Source organism: Tiliqua scincoides, chromosome 4, assembly GCF_035046505.1.
Source record: "Tiliqua scincoides isolate rTilSci1 chromosome 4, rTilSci1.hap2, whole genome shotgun sequence".
In the NCBI taxonomy this organism is placed as follows: Eukaryota; Metazoa; Chordata; class Lepidosauria; order Squamata; family Scincidae; genus Tiliqua; species Tiliqua scincoides.
Window position 1 is genome coordinate 157590383 of NC_089824.1, and position 15220 is coordinate 157605602.

Sequence of the window (15220 nt, forward strand, 5' to 3'; positions counted from 1 at the left end):
CACACTTTCCTGGGAGTAAGCTCCACTGACTTTAACAGGACTTAGCATTGGCTTGGGCTCCAAGTCCCCTTAATAAACCCTCCAGGCTGCTACCCACTCTTAGCAGTCTATAGGATTGTGACGTCACGGAGGCAGAACTCCGCTCGAGCCGAGCCTAGAAGATGCGCGCGGTGCTCTGCGGAGGTGTGTGCCTGCCTGGTAGGTGGAGGGTTGTACCCCCTCCCCCGTTTCTCAGCTTGTTTATATTTGTGCTTCACAGCGGCGATCAAACAGGTGAAAGGAGGCGGGTCAAGCGTTAAGGCTACGTGTAGTGACTGTGTCCACCGCGCGCCACAATCTCTCTCTCTCTCCCCCCTGGAGCGCAAGAGCTCACTAGCAGCTCACCGAAGCTTCCTCCCTTTCTTCCCCCCTCCCCTCCTGGCTGAGAATGGTGACATCACACCGGTGGAAAGGTAGCAAGAGGAGGAGGAGGAGAAGGAGGAGGAGGCGATCTGCAGGTTTGCTCTCGCCGGGTCTCAGTTGCTAAGGAGACGGCCTATACAAGGTCATGCTGCTGGAGGGTCAATGTCAGATTGTACTGACTGTAGCAAATCAGAAACCTTTGCTACCCCACTCCTCTTCTGCTACCTCTTGCATCTGTCCTGCTTTGGAGAACATAGAAAGAGACATGGTTACTTTACAGCCCTGCAATTTGATGCCCTGTCAGAAACTCGCAGAGGACATGAGAGCAGCAGAGCCATGCTGTCTCTACGTTTAAGACTGGTTCTCAAACTTTTTAGCCCAGGACCCACTTTTTAGAATGACAATCTGTTGGGACGCACCAGAAGAGATGTCATTAACTTGGAAGTGATGTCATGGCTGGAAGTGATATCATCAAGCCAGAAAATTTTTTAACAATCTTAGGCTGCAACTCTATCCATGCTTACCCAGGAGTAAGCCCCATTGATAATTGTTAAAAGCATATACATTGTACCCTGTACAGATCTCCCCAAATGCAGTCACATACCATGTCAACATCGTCTAATGTACTAAGAATAAAATATTGAAATGAATGGGAACCCACCTGAAATTGTTAGAAGCCTGCTCCTGATCCTAAACATTTGGGAGTGAACTGTAGTACTGTGCCCATGATGTGGTCAGAGACATTATTTTATTAGTACTTACTTCACATGTTCAAGAGTTGCCTCAGCCTTCAAAACAATTTCCAAATCTCAATCCTGGTGAGTCCTGTACAAAACTTTTGCAAGCAAGATTACCTTTAAAATTATGCTACATGGTATTATGTCTTTAACATCTGGCTACTAAGGCATTTTTCTTCCATGCCCCATCCTTTTATCTGGATCAGGGGTGTCCAAAGTTTTTGGCAGGAGGGCCACATCATTTCCCTCTTCGGGGCCAGGGGAAAAAAATAATTAATCTACATTTAAAATTTGGATAAATTTACATAAGTTTACATAAATGAATATATTAAAGATGAACTTATGAATGAATGAAAGTCTTGCAATAGCTCAAGGCCTATAAAAGGCCTTGTACAAAGCAGGGCTAGCCTTTCCTTTGCTCCGCTACTGCATCATAGATATGAAACAGCAAGCAGTGGAGGGAGCCCACAGCTCATGCGAGAGGTCAAACAGTCACCCTCATGCTGAGAGCAGTTGCTTCAGGCCAATGCGGGCTCCAACAAATCTCCAGAGGGCCAATTGGAGACTGGGGGCTCCCTGAGGGCCACATTGGGAGTCCTCGAGGGCCACAAGTGGCCTCAGGGCCAGAGTTTGGGCACCCCTCATCTGGATAGATGAGTCAGATGGGCAGATCAAAGATGTAACAGGTGAGGCAGGGCTCTAATACCCTAGGTATAAACTTATTTACTTTGAATTGAGTCCCATTGATTGCAATGGAAACACTTCCAATTAAAACTGCAGTCCTCTACAGTTACCTGGGACTATGGGTCCAATCCTATCCAACTTTTCAGCACCAATGCAGCTGCAATGCAGCCCCAAAGGAACACTTCTTTAGTTGAGGAGGTCTTCATGTCTGCCACCCCCCCCCCCCCAGGATGCAGCACATGCCCTGTTGGTATAGCTGCTGGAAAGTTGGATAGGATTAGGCTCTAAATTCCATTATACTCCCATGGGGTTTACTTCTGAGGAGTACAGTACCAGATTGCACTGTAATAACTGCAGCCTACTCTTGTGGTCCCATCTTCACTTATTCAAAAGATCTGTGGCATTGAGATGAAGTTCCAAGTTAATGTTTTTTCCTTTATAGTTAGGATATTAGTCTTGAAAGAGAGGTAACAAATGAGAATTTACCTACTTTGGACAAGTTCAAAAGCAAACACAGTATGCTACTTTTGGTTATCAAGCTCTTTGTGGACCTGTTTGTAGCTTCCAAACCACCACTTCCAGTTCCTAGATTTTCTCTATCCTGCCTGTTTGTAGAGTAAAAATGAATGAACTGAGCAGATAAAACTGCTTTTAAATATAGGGCGTATTGAAATTGCCAGGGAGCTGCAGGGCCCAATTGAAACATTTGGGGGGCAGCATGCTCCACCTACTAATAATGGGTGGCAGACCCAGGGTAGATGACACCTGAAATTGCTGCCCCAAAGCTGGAGACTGTCCTGGTTTCATTCTTGTTCTATGTATAATTGGTTCCAGTTGCAAGACAGAAGAGTGTTTTATAACTCCTGTCAAAATTATTTTCCAGAAAAATATATTTTGATATAATTTATTCTGTGAGCAGAAATTAAAACTCTGTATCAATGCAATAGAATTCAGTCCTAACTTTCATGGAATTTTTAATAACGGGTAACTGTCAAAGAACATAAGATAGAATTGTGCACTGAACAATTGACTGATCCACAGTCACAATGGAGCATGTCCATCAGGAAGGCAAACAATCAGGCCTGTAACTACATTACTACCTGAAGTGAAACAGCCAAAGGGCCTATCCAGTTTCCTTCCCTTGGGGCTGGGTTGTGGTTGCACCAGTGCTGGAAAGTTGGGTAGAATTGGGCCCAAAGTTCTTCATTATGTCTGCAATCCTAACCACACTTTCCTGAGAGTAAGCCCCATTGAACAAAATAGAACTTACTTCTGAGTAGACCTGGTTAGGATTGTGTCCTTAAGCTCAAAACATTCCTACTTCTGATAATTCGTGGAGCTGCTTACAGTGAGCTACAGTGACATCTGATGTCAGATTCATTGAATCTGTCAGTTTAAATTCATATCATATAACAGTGATGTAGGGTTGGTTGGACAGATATAGTTGAATTCATGGTGACTAAAAGGCCGTTCAGGATAGTGCATAGGTTGTCCTGAGCTCCATTTTTAGCTTGGACCCTGCTATTGCAAGTGTGAATATTGCTGGTTCTATAGCATCAACAAATGCTGTTGGGTTGGTGTAATAGGATGGCTAGGTTGGCAGCACCAGCACAATGGAACAAACAGTAGTACTACCACAGCCATCCTTGTGTGTAATTTTTGTAACAGTCAACAAAACCTTTATTAGGCATAAATATTTGATAGGTGAGAACTCTGTACAGAAATCGTAGTATAAACCTAAATAATACACAAATATAAGTGCACACCTATGTGTACACACAGATTTTTGTAATTGTTTGGTGATACAGAGGGCCATAAGGGTGGGTCATAAAATCTATATACTGTACTGATAACTTGGAAATGCAAAAAATCAGACTATCATTTATTTTTGCTCTTTTCAGTTTTGGTTTAAGATGCATCAGACGGTTCGAGTTTGGTTTTTGCTCAAGGACGGAAGCTGTGAACTAGATCAGTGTTTCTCAAACTGGGGTTGGGACCCACTAGGTGTTGGAGGAATCTCTTAAACCTGGTTTCCTCCGTTAGGGGGGGAAGCAGAGTCGCTTCAGCAGCAGAACCCCCCCTTTGCTGGGAATCAACCCCAGGGAGCCTCCCACACCCGGCTGACTGCTAGCCAAGAAACACAAACAACATTGGCTGGTTGAAGTTGCAAGAACAGATTCATTTACTCACGATTCATTGGAAGTAAGGTTACAACATCTGAATATGTTCAGAGGTACACTGACTTAAAGATAACAAGGCCCTACAGCTGCCTTGTCCTGCGTGCCATGTGGTCAAGATGGCGGCGCCAGCAGATCCCTGCTGCATGCCATCTTGTCTGCTCAGTTGTGGTGAGGAAGAGGGAAGAGAGAGGGAGGAGAGCGTGCTCAGGAGTTATATAGGGTCTGGGTCACGCCCCTCCCACATAGGTCATTAGAAGTGGACAGGTAGAGGTCGCCTGGGTTTAACCCTTTTTAGGACAGTCTCCTGCCACCCCTTGAGAGCATACGGAGTTGCACCAATTCCAACACCCCTTCTCAACTCCGGATGCTCAAGTCCAGCAAATTCATACTTTCTCGTAGACTCTGGAACTTTTCTTTTGTCAGCGGCTTGGTCAGGATATCTGCTGTCATTTCTTGGGTTGGACAGTAGTCCATCCTGACAAGTCCTTTCTTTATCATGTCATGCACAAAGTGGCTTCTGATGTCAGTGTGTTTGGTGCGTGCATTGTGGCTTTCTGAATGTGCCAACCTGATACAACTCTGGTTGTCCTCAAACATCTGGATTGGCCTTGGTTCTTCTATACCCAAATCAGCCAGCAGTTTACAAAGCCACATTACCTCTCTGCATGTCTGTGATGCAGACACATACTCTGCTTCTGTAGAGGAAAGAGCAACAGAGGTTTGTTTTCTGCTTGCCCAACTGATTGCTCCACCTCCATACAGAGCCATATAGGCTCCATACAGAGCCTGGGAAGGCAGCTCATCTGAGAGAGGGAAAACTCTGATCCCAAACCTCCACTGCCTTGTGGCTACATCCAGTTATGGAAAAGGCTTCAGGAGTCAAGCTCGAGGCAAAATCAGGAGCTGGAGTCCCTGAGGCAGTTCATGGCTGAACACAGTCACATTCTGGCAACTCCTGCGACGCCGCTGGAACCAACCGTATTGGCTTCTGCCTTTCCATTGGACCATTCCAGCGACGTGGAGAGGGGGGATTTGCTGCATGGGTAACAGCATATCCTCCATACCTTCTTTACCCAGGCTTCGCGCACTGGAGAGGACCCTACAACTTCACCATACGGCGTCGGCACAACACGGGAAGCAGCAGTTTACCGGTTATAAGTCTTCGCTCGATTGGCGTAGAGCGTGACGCCAGGGGCTGCTTCCGACGGTGGGAGAGATCATTGCATCTCATTGGGCAGCTACCGCCCGCCTTCAGCTGGGCAGTCCCCAGCCAGTAAGGTGTTGCCTCGCCACGGTCTGTTAACCTCATGGGGTGCATGGGGTTTAGGGTGAAAACCGACAAGCGGATCGACAACTCTGCACCATGCAACAGAAAACAGAAAACTCCTGCCCTAAAACTGGGCACCTGGAACATAAGGACAATGACACCTGGCTTCTCTGATGACCTGCAAGAAATAGACGATGCACGCAAAACAGCTGTCATCGACATGGAGCTGAGCAGACTGCAGATGGACATCGTCGCCCTTCAAAAGACAAGGCTGCCAGATTCCAGATCTGTCAAGGAGAGAAATTTCTCATTTTTCTGGCAGGGAAAACCACCAAACGAAACCAGGGAACATGGCGTTGGCTTTGCGGTCAGAAATACTCTGCTGGAATCCATCATCCCACCTACTGTGGGAAGTGAAAGAATTTTGTCCCTGCAGCTCCAGTCATCAGCAGGAGCTGTCACACTCATCAGTGCGTATGCACCGACTCTGTCGTCTCCAGCAGAAGCCAAAGACAAATTCTACGATGACCTGGCCACCACTATCAAGAAGATCCCTGTAAAAGAGCTATTGTTCATCCTCGGCGATTTAAATGCTAGAGTTGGTGCTGATAACAGTTCGTGGCCCACTTGCTTAGGTCAGTTCGGCACTGGGAAGATGAACGAAAATGGCCAACGCCTGCTAGAGTTTTGCTGTCATCACGGTCTCTGTGTCAGCAACACGTTCTTCAACACGAAGCCCCAACATAGAGTCTCTTGGAGACACCCAAGATCAAAGCACTGGCACCAGCTCGACCTGATCCTCACCAGACGCTCCAGCCTTCCCAGCATCAAGATCACACGCAGTTATCAGGGTGCTGCCTGCGACACTGACCACTCCCTGGTGTGCAGCAGAGTGAAACTGCAAGCAAAGCGACTGTACCACACGAAAAAGGAAGGAAGACCTCGCATTGATACCAGCAAGACCCGGGATCAGAGAAAAGTGGAGGAATTTGCACAAGCACTTGAGGAATCTCTTCCAGGCCCGGCCGATGCAAACGCATCCAACAGATGGGAACATTTCAAGAATACCGTTTACAACACCGCCTTGTCCATATTTGGCAAGAGGACCAACAAGACGGCAGACTGGTTTGAAGCCCACTCTGAGGAGTTGACAGCAGTCATTGAGGAAAAGAGGAGAGCTCAAGCAGCATACAAGGCCCGTCCCAGCGAGTGCAACCTGCAGGTCCTCCGAGCTGCTCGCAGCAAAGTCCAGCAGGCTGCCAGGAGATGTGCTAACGACTACTGGCTCCAGCTCTGTTCCGAGATACAGATGGCAGCTGACACGGGCAACATCAAGGGGATGTATGATGGTATCAAGCAGGCCCTAGGTCCAACACAGAAGAAAATTGCCCCTCTGAAGTCTGCAACAGGCGAGGTCATCCAGGATCGGGCGCAGCAGATGGAACGCTGGGTGCAGCACTACTCTGAGCTATATTCCAGAGAAAATGTAGTCACCGAAGAAGCGCTGAACAACATTGAGTGTCTGCCTGTGTTGGAGGAGCTTGACAGTGAACCAACCCTAGAAGAACTTCACGTGGCCCTGGACTCCCTTGCCTTCGGCAAGGCACCAGGAAAAGACAGCATCCCTGCTGAAGTCCTAAAGTGCTGCAAAGAGATCATCGTCACTGAGCTGCATGAAATCCTCTGTCTCTGCTGGAGAGAAGGTGGAGTACCTCAAGACATGAGGGATGCAAACATCATCACGCTGTACAAGAACAAAGGCGACAGGGGTGACTGCAACAACTACCGTGGTATCTCTCTCCTTAGCGTTGTAGGAAAGTTGTTTGCCCGAGTTGCACTAAAGAGGCTCCAGGTACTTGCAGAGAGCATCTATCCAGAATCGCAGTGCGGATTCTGAGCCAACAGGTCCACCACTGATATGGTATTCTCCCTTAGACAACTGCAGGAAAAATGCAGGGAACAACGACAGCCACTCTTTATAGCCTTCATAGATCTCACGAAGGCTTCCGACCTGGTCAGCAGGGACGGCCTCTTCAAGATTCTCCCCAAGATCAGATGTCCACCCAGGCTCCTCAGCATCATCAGATCCTTCCACAAGGACATGAAGGGCACTGTTGTCTTCGATGGCTCCACATCAGACCCCTTTGACATCCGAAGTGGCGTGAAGCAGGGCTGTGTTCTTGCACCAATCTTGTTTGGGATTTTCTTTGCTGTCATGCTGAAGCAGGCCTTTGGAACTGCAACAGAAGGCATCTATCTCCGGACCAGATCTGACGGAAAGCTCTTCAACCTCTCCAGACTGAGAGCAAAGTCCAAAGTCCAGCTGAAATGTCTGTGTGACTTCCTCTTTGCCGACGATGCAGCTGTCACTGCCCACTCTGCCAAAGATCTCCAGCAGCTCATGGATCGTTTTAGCAAGGCCTGCCAAGATTTTGGACTGACGATCAGCTTAAAGAAAACACAGGTGATGGTTCAGGATGTGGACTCACCTCCCAGCATTACAATCTCTGCGTATGAACTGGAGGTTGTCCATGACTTTGTGTACCTTGGCTCAACGATCTCCGACACTCTTTCTCTCAATACCGAGCTAAACAAGCGCATCGGTAAAGCAGCTACCACGTTTTCCAGACTCACAAAGAGAGTCTGGTCCAACAAGAAGCTGACGGAACATACCAAGATCCAGGTCTACAGAGCTTGCGTCCTGAGTACACTTCTGTACTGCAGCGAGTCATGGACTCTCCGCTCACAACAGGAGAGGAAACTGAATGCTTTCCACATGCGCTGCCTCCGACGCATTCTCGGCATCACCTGGCAGGACAAAGTTCCTAACAACACAGTCCTGGAACGTGCTGGAATCCCTAGCATGTATGCACTGCTGAAACAGAGACGCCTGCGTTGGCTTGGTCATGTCGTGAGAATGGATGATGGCCGGATCCCAAAGGATCTCCTCTATGGAGAACTTGTGCAAGGAAAGTGCCCTACAGGTAGAACACAGCTGCGATACAAGGACATCTGCAAGAGGGATCTGAAGGCCTTAGGAGTGGACCTCAACAAGTGGGAAACCCTGGCCTCTGAGCGGCCTGCTTGGAGGCAGGCTGTGCAGCATGGCCTTTCCCAGTTTGAAGAGACACTTTGCCAACAGTCTGAGGCTAAGAGGCAAAGAAGGAAGGCCCATAGCCAGGGAGACAGACCAGGGACAGACTGCACTTGTTCCCAGTGTGGAAGGGATTGTCACTCCCGGATTGGCCTTTTCAGCCACACTAGATGCTGTGCCAGAACCACCTTTCAGAGCGCGATACCATAGTCTTTCGAGACTGAAGGTTGCCAATATATACATACAGAGCCAAATGTCCACTGGTCGATTTCCGATCAGTTCTATCTTCTCCCCAATCTGAGTCACTGTAGACCACTAACCTGGGACTCTCACTGGCTGGCAACTTCAATTTGAAGTTTTGGGTGCCTTTCAGGTACCTTGCAACCCTTTTAACTCCAAGCCAGTCCCATTTTGTGGGAGAATTATTTTTCCTACACAGAATTCCAGTAGCAGTTGCAATGTCAGGCCTAGTTGTGTTCGCAAGATAAAGCAATTTGCCCACTGCTTCCCTGTACTGTGTGTTGTTAGGGAGAGGTTCACTTTCATCTGTTTGTTTTAGAAAATTGGTCTCCATCGGTGTGGCTACTGGGTGCGCGTCTTTGAGTCCTAGTGACTCCACCAATTCCAGAATCTTTGTTCTCTGGCTGAGGAGAAAACTTCCATCCTGTTCTCTTTCCATGTGCCTACCCAAATAATGAGTCACCTTTCCCAGTTCTTTGATTTCCACTTCTTTGTTTAAGTGGTTGACTAACTCTTTGTAGTCTTGTCCTCTCTCATAGAAACATAGCAAGTCATCCACATAAACCAATACATAAGTCAATTTTCCATCTTTTTGTCTTGTGTACAGACACTGATCTGCTGCACCTTGTGTGAAGTTTAGTTGTGTCAGCATGTGGTGCAGCTTTTCATTCCAGGCCTTAGCTGATTATTTTAAGCCATATAGCCCCTTCTGAAGCTTGCATACCAAATTCATACCAAGCTTGCATACTTCTTGCTGTCTGTGAAACCAGGTGGCTGTTTCATGTACAGCTCCTCCTTAATTTCTCCATGGAGAAAAGCAGTCTTTACATCCAAATGTTGGACAGACATTTTTCTGGAAGCAGCTGTGCTTAGAAGCATTCTTATCATAGTGTGCTTCACTACAGGAGCAAAAACCTTGTCAAAATCTCCATACTTTTGGGAGAAACCTTTGCTACGAGCCTTGCTTTGTAGCGCTCTATCTGTCCTTGTGCATTTGTCTTGGCCTTGAAGACCCATTTGCACCCTATCGCCTTTTTGTTTGGCGGTAGCTTAGTAAGTGTCCATGTTTTGTTCTTGTGTAATGCACTTATCTCTTCTTGTGCAGCCTTTTCTGGGTCACGCCCCTCCTACATAGGTCATTAGAAGTGGACAGGTAGAGGTCGCCTGGGTTTAACCCTTTTTAGGACAGTCTCCTGCCACCCCTTGAGAGCATACGGAGTTGCACCAATTCCAACACTAGGTGGGTCACGAGCCAATTCCAGGTGGGTCCCCATTCATTTCAATATTTTAATTTTAATATATTGTTGATGCTAACATGGTATGTGACTGCATTTGGGGACATATTACAGATCTGTACTTTTAACAGGCTACTATGTATATGCTTTTAACAACAATAGTCAATGGGACTTACACCTGGGTAAGTGTGGGTAGGATTGTAGTCTAGGATTGTTAAAAATTTTCCTGCTTGATATTGTCACTTCTGGTCATTCTCATTCTAAAAAGTGGGTCCCAGTGCTAAATGTGTGAGAGCCACTGAACTAGATTATTCCCACAACTGAACCACTGAACTAGATTATAACCACAAACTAGGTAGTTTGATTATTTTCTCATTTTGTACCCTGCTTTCCTTCCCAAAGTGGCTTATAAAGTCATAAAAATCATATTTAAATCTATAATCAGAATACCCTTAAAATATCACAAATAAAATGCAAATAGCCACCTCCTAATAAGAAAGGACAAGGCTGATAAAATAATCTACATGAAAATATCCCCATAAAAACCCACCAATGTCCAGTATTAAAAGCCAAAAATTTAGGGCCCAATCCTATCCAACTTTGCAGCTCTGGTGTAGCCACAATGTAGCACATGTTCCCATACCTTGAGGAGGCCCCAGTGACTGTCCCTCCACCACAGGATGCAGTGCACACCCCACTGGCACAACTGCACCAGCACTGAAAAATTGGATAGGATTGGGTCCTCAGAAAGTTATTCTGAAGAGAAACATCTTTAGGAGCCTCCAGAAAGCCTCTAAGGAGGGAGCAGTTCACAAACTGAGAAGGAGGGAATTCCATAAAGTTGGGGCCACTACTGAGAAGACCCTATTTTTGTTTTGGTCACTCCTGCCTCCATAGGCAACGGCACCTGTAAGACAGCCTTCTCCAATGACCTGAGAGGATGAGCCAAATTATACAGAAGAAGACATTCACTCAAATACCCAGGTTAGTCCCAAGCTTTAATGGTGAAAACCAGAACTTTGAATTGGGCCCAGAAATGAATTGGCAGCCGGAGCAGCACTGGATTACTTGCACCAGATTATTTGCACAAACTTAGTTTAAACCAACTAAACCTTTGAAACAGAACATCATAGCATCAATTAGAGGGTTTTGTTAAAAAATGGTTAGAGAGATGTCCTATGGAAGTGGTGGGGGTGTCAGATGGTGTCAGAGCCAGGGATTGACAGCCCAATCCTAGGCATGTCTACTCAGAAGTAGGTCCCATTGGAGTCAATGGGGCTTACTTCCAGGAAAGTGTGGGTAGGACTGGGCTGTGAGTGGCTTGGTCACTTTTTTTATCTAGCAAAGTGTTGGGGATAGGTGCTACCTGAAGAAGGGAAAATAAAGCTGTGCCACAGGTATAGTGCAGGAAATAATCCACTAATTGGGAGCTTCCTTTAGCTTTAATTGGCCTTTTCTGAGACTACATAGTTCAGTTCTTTCAGGGTTGGGAACTACATTTGAGAGCACAATCCAAACATATTCTTCAGTTGGTGCAGCAGCAGCTGTGCCAGCAGAGGGTGTTGCAAAGTACGTTTGCAGCATCTGGAGGGCAAGCAGCACCAGTGGGAAGGCCTGTGCTGCATCCAAGCTGACAGAGCAGATAAGGTGGCAGGAGGGTGGAATGGAGGTGGGGAGGGGTCATTTCTGGGCAGGAGAGGGTGGAATGGGGGCTTGGGAGAGTAGCAGGATTGGGAGAGCAGGCCTCTACCATATCCTTTCCTGGGCCTGCTGGCACTATATGGGGCTGCTTGGAATTGCGTGTGCTATTTAGCAGCTGCAGATCCAAGTACCTCCATTGGGCAGGCTGGGGCATAAGGGGAAAATATCCCTTTATTTCAAAAAGACCTCTAGCCAGCTCCAAATCTGTGCTGGATATAGCAGAGGCCATGCAGCCCTGCTGAACCAGTGCAGTTAAGGATTGAACTACCCGAGATACTGTTACATACAGTATATTATTACATAATAATACATACAGCATGTATTATTTTCCCCCTCCTTCCCTACTCTTTGGGACAGGTCTTCTTCAATTGTCCTTAGATTGGGGCAGGTAGTTCTCTCTTGTAGCAGTCTGATATCTATTAGTTATTTGTAGTCATGTTTTCTAATGAAAACAAGATGATAGTGTATTTTAAAACAATTTCATATTTAATTTGAAAAAATGCTGAACTTTTCTTAATCAGTGACCCAAATGCTTTTTGGGGGTTCAGTTTGGGTACAATAAGTAGGATAAAATTATGGTTTAGGTTTGGTTCTGATTAGAATAAAAATGCCAGCTTTCTGTTTTCACTTTGATGAAAATGAAATGTAGGATATGTTGCTAAAGAAACTGCCTGTTGCCCTATGGCTGATTCACATAGGCCAACAATTACTTGGTAACATCACAGCTGAATGTGTGAACTACATATGTTGTGTTTAAAATCATAGCAGATGTTCCATTATAGCCTTTTCACATGTGCAAGTCATCTTTGGATTTTGCAGTCACTGAATGTTAAACATGTGAGTGTACCCCTAGTTGGTATTTTAATATGTGGGAAACAGTAACTGAAAGAAGAGACAACATGATGTTGCATGAGGTTTCTGTATCAGTGATTTCCCTTTATTGCTGAACCAGAAATTGCTGAAACCTGTATAGTACAGCGATTCCCAAAATCCTACTTGGGCTTTGGGACTGCAGGTGAGTGCTTGTGGGGGCAGGGCCTGGGGTGGGGGTATGTGTCCCAATGGCACTACAGCAGTTGCAGTGCCACTGGAACCCAGGGGCTTTCCTCCTTACCTGTTTGTTGTGCTGGCCTTGGAGAGGGTCTGGGAGGCCCACAGTCCCCTTTGCAGGCTTTTCCAATTCTGAAGATGGCTTCATTTGGGATTGGAGCACACTTCTAGTTTTCATACAAAAACTGGAAGTGCAATCTAATCCCCAAACAGAGCAATTTTCAGCATCAGGGAGGCCTGCAGAGGGGACTGCGGGCCTCCCAGACCCTCCCAAGGCCAGCAGGACCCCCAGGTAAGGGGGAAAGCCCCTGGGTTCCCATGGTGCTGCAATCACTGCAGTGTTGTTGGGACACCCAATACTGTGCCACTCCCTTGAAGAGAGAATGGCACAGTTTTGGTTCCCAGTTGTAGGTCACGACCCACCACTTTGAGAACTACTGTTTTAGAGAAACATATGAGACACAATACTAAGCTCATCCTAGTATGTTCAAAGGGACGAGGAAAATTGCAGCCTTTTAGATTGATCCTTTCTATCCTTAATCCTCAATAAGCCCCTGTTCATTCAGTGGAAGCTCCTTCTGAGGAAGCATACATATGGTTCGGCTGTTAACATATACATGTGCATTAATTTTCCTGACTCCCCTAACTTTACAACCACCATTACCAAGCATTTAGTTAGGACATTGGGGCACTAGGTGCTGTGCTCAACACAGATCCTTGCATGGAGAAATTAGTTTATCATGGCTAGACAAGACAAGGTCAGGGACTGGGAGTGGGGAAATACCCTAGAAACATGGCTTCTGCTCCCATGTAGATGAAAGGGAAAATGATAATGTATCTAGCACTTTCTGGAAAATCACCATTTTTACAGGATGAAGAGGACAGCAGTTGCATTTGTTTTTGCTATAAACTACAATGTCCTGTAATGTCTATAACATGAATGTACCCCATTTCAATTAATTTTGGGGGGGGGGGTATTTTGGGCCCCCTTCAAGCATTCATCTTTTTTATGACAACTACAACCATTCTTTCCATTTTGCCCATGGGAGCTGCAACTAACTAATACTAAACTATGGTAGATGTCTTTGTATAATATTGCAACACTGTTGAGAATGCAACAATTTTAAAGCTGACAGGAATGAATTGGCCTTCATCCAAAGTTTTCAAAACTTGCTTTTCAACTCTTTGTTTTTTAATAGCCACTTTGTAATTATGTGTGGGTGAACTTGTTCACGTCTAAGTATATATGCTCATGGGTACAAAACTGCAGATTGTGCATATCATAGAATGGATTAATGTCAAACACTGATAGAGGATTTTTAAAATAGATAGAATACTGTAGGTAGGCAGTAGATACCATATTGTCTTATAGTTCTAAAAAGTATGTAATAGAAGCTTTTATCAAGAATAATCTTTGAACCTTCAATCATTTTTTTGTCATTGGCTATTAATGGACTCTCCAGTTCTCTAATGCATGTTCTTGTCCCTTATTGTAGAGAATACAAATGTCTAATTCCTACTGATTTGTATTTTGTCGTACAGTGCAATTCCACATATGTCTAAACCACTGATTCCCAACCTGTGATCCAGGGACCACAAGTGGTCTGTGAGACTCTGAGAAATGGTTCGTGAGGTCTCAGGAAAAAATATCACTTTTGCTTGCTTGGCAAGACACTGGAAGTGATCAAACTCCCATGGACCACCAAAGAGGGCAGAGAATGGAATGCCTACAGCCACAACCATTGAAGTGTCAGCTATGGCTGTTGGCAGGCCATTCTCTGTCTTCTCTGATAGTTCATGGGGGAATGCTTGGGAGTTAGACCACCAGAGAGGGCAGACACCAGACTCTCCACAGCCACAAGTGGTCCATGACAATTCCAATTTTTGCCTCAGTGGTCCACAGGCTTCTAAAGGTTGGGAACCACTGGTCTAAACATAAGTCCCACCATGTTCAATTGAGCTTACTCTCAGATAAGAATAAATAGGATTGTAGCCTAATCCTAAACACACTTACTAGGAAGTGAGACCCATTGAACACGGTGAAACTGACTTTTGAGTAACCATACATAGGATTGTGTGGTTAACTTTGTAGGCCTTCTCCCTCTCTGTTTTTAGTTTTCAGCCCTGTCTTTCTGTCTCTGATATTCTGCAGGAAGCATATGGATTCTGAATGGATTTGTATACATCTTTTGACAAAAGCATCAAGAAGTCATTAAAAAGCCAGACACATATCTAAACTTCTTGCAGTATTTTGTCATTCCTGCAACAGGCAGAATTGGCTTGTGACTGATTTGTTTTTGACCTTGGGGCTTTTGTGTCACCGTCGATTATTTAGAAGATTGACACAAAAATTCACAGTTTGCTAAAGAAGAAAGCTGGTTCTGTACACATGGACAAGGCAAGGGGTAGAGAGGATCAGGAGGACTCTTATATTACAAAACAGAGGAATTATGATTTACTAAGCAGGCCTAGTGAAATGTTATTGAGATCCAGACTGCTGTTGCAGAAAGCCTCTTAAGAGAGGGAGAGCTTTGCACACAAGAGGTTTCAGATTTAGTCCCTGGCATCCCTGGCATCTCCAGGTAGAGCTGTAAAATACTATTTGCAACACTAGAGAAACACTGCCAATC

General features: G+C 45.7%; 1 long non-coding RNA gene across 1 annotated transcript; it reads left to right on the forward strand.

The window, feature by feature from the left end:
• The first annotated feature begins 116 nt into the window (after window positions 1-116).
• Window positions 117-14815, forward strand: LOC136647464 (uncharacterized). The gene is made up of 3 exons (XR_010794282.1): window positions 117-198; window positions 10737-10823; window positions 14743-14815. It is a non-coding gene; the product is annotated as an uncharacterized lncRNA (long non-coding RNA).
• The last annotated feature ends 405 nt before the right edge of the window (window positions 14816-15220 follow it).